Below are 2,497 nucleotides of genomic sequence, written 5' to 3' on the forward strand. Positions count from 1 at the left end.
CCAGTTGTGGACTGAGGCCTCTGAAAGGGGAAGCAGCCAAGTTTACTTTTCTTCCTCGGCAATTGTTCTGGTCTGGTCCTTTACTCACAGTAGCAAAACAGCTGACTAAAAACAGAAAGTAACCCCTAAAAGACCAATCCCTGGGTTCTTAGCCTTTGTATGTCCATCAAACCAACTTCTATGGTTAGGCTCACCAGAACATTTATTCTGTTTCATGGAATGAAGTGCCGCCTGATTCCAGAAGGGAAAATAAAAGACATTTGAGATTTTTAAGCTAAATTTGTTGTCATTTTGTTCTAAACAAGCAAGCAACAACAACAACAAAAAGTGCTTTTTTCTTTTTCTTTCTTTTTGGTACTAGAAAGTAAACCCAGGGCCTCTCACATGTTAAGCACACACTGTACCACTGAGCTACCCTGCCGGTGTCATCCTTTCGTCACTAGATATCAGCATTTCTAAATATTTCTCCTGAGCTGAAAAGCACAGTGTGCACATGTGCACTGTGTATATTACATGTGTGTATCTGGGCAGAACAGTGTCCACCAGTGAACCGTCTAATTTAAGGCCACAGTCCCAAGAGGAGTGTAGTGGGTCAGGAAGGTAAACGAAGACTGAATTAATGTCTAGAGAAATCAGAGGCTTTATTTTAATTTAATTTTACTTTTTTTTAGTATTCATAGGTGTTTTTTTTCTTTTTAAATTTTTTGTTCTTCTTAGTTATGCATAAGAGTAGATATTTCTACATATCATACATACATGGAGTATCACTTCCCATTCTTCTGGTTGTACATGGTTTCTGTATTCATACATGAATATAGGTTAATAGTGTCTATTCATGCTACTATATTTCCTATCCCCATTACCCTCCCCTTCCCTTCATTTCACCTCCCTTCCCTTCAGTCCCCTTTGTCTAATCCAAAGTACTTTTGTTCTTCTCTTCCTCCCTCCCCCTTATTGTAAGTCAGCACCCACATATCAGAGAGAACATTCAGCCTTTGGTGTTTTGGGGTTGACTTATTTTACTTAGCACGATAGTCTCCAGTTCCATCCAATTTACTGGCAAATGCCATAATTCATTCTTCTTTATGGTTGAGTAATATTCCATTGTGTATATATGCCACATTTTCTTTATCCATTCATCTGTTGAAGAGTGCCTAGGTTGGTTCCATAGCTTAGCTATTGTGAATTGAGCTGCTATAAACATTCATGTGGCTGTGTCACTATAGTACGCTGATTTTAAGTCCTTTGGGTATAAACGAGGAGTTGGATAACTGGGTCAAGTTCCATTCCAAGTTTTCTGAGGAATCTCCATACTGCTTTCCATAGTGGTTGCACCAATTTGCAATCCCACTAGCAATGTATGAGTGTACCTTTTCCCCTCCATCCTCACCAACATTTCTTGTTACTTTTATTCTTGATAATTGCCATTCTGACTGGAGTGAGATGAAATCTCAGTGTAGTTTTACTTTGCATTTCTCTAACTGCTAGAGATTTTGGACATTTTTTCAGATATTTGTTGACTGATCATATCTCTTCTTCTGTGAAGTGTCTGGACCCAGAGGCTTTAAATGCATGATCTCAATTACTTGTCATATCTGCCAGATGAGAAGGTATACCGAATCATTTCTATCCATACACTGATGTCAATAGAGGTTGAGTAACTTGCTGCAGGAGGGATAGCTAGTGCATGGCTGGGCTGATATTCATACCCCATGGGTCTAGTTCCAAATTCCCCTGGATACCACTTGTCCTTCTGATACATATTTGTGCTTTCAAATTATGTTTTTATGCTTTTTGAATAGAAGCATCCTGAGGACACTTTAGAATATGGATTCAATCAGAAACACTTGTCCCATGTATCTGTGGATCCTGGATTAGACCAAGAAGATCATTAAAGGCCCTTTACTGATCCTTGGTACCCTTGATGTACCTGATTCAGTTTTTCCAACTGAACTGAATTTAGGATTTGGAACTGGCCTGGGCTCACCAACCTGGCTGGGAATAGGTTGTAGATACAACTTTCTCCAATACATTGCATGTGAGTCACTTGTCCTTGATGGAAACTTATGAGTCACCTACTGGGAAGGTAGATTCAGAACCATCAGGTGATGCTGAAGCTAAATGTACTTTTGTTGTTAAAAATTTAAAGACAAAACACAGTGCAACAGGTAAAAAATGTTAAAAATCCAAAAATTGTTCTCTTTTTTCTCACCATGCCTTCCATAAGTGCCTACTCTATGAAGGCCTGTGTATGATAGGAGTTGGACTTTAAAGAGATTTTGTTTTACCTCCAAAGCAAAGCCTTTGATAAGGAGGACAAGGAACACTTTCAGCCTAAGCTGACCCCAGACCAGGTAAATGGCTGAGGTTCTCTGGGTCAAAGCAACCATCTTCCACAACGGTGAAACTGAAGATGACCTGGGTCCATGGAATGAAAAAAAAACACTGACTTTTACTGACAAGCATCTAGTCTTTATTTTGTGCCTCACTCATGCCA

Source organism: Callospermophilus lateralis, unplaced genomic scaffold, assembly GCF_048772815.1.
Source record: "Callospermophilus lateralis isolate mCalLat2 unplaced genomic scaffold, mCalLat2.hap1 Scaffold_1122, whole genome shotgun sequence".
NCBI classification, from domain to species: Eukaryota; Metazoa; Chordata; class Mammalia; order Rodentia; family Sciuridae; genus Callospermophilus; species Callospermophilus lateralis.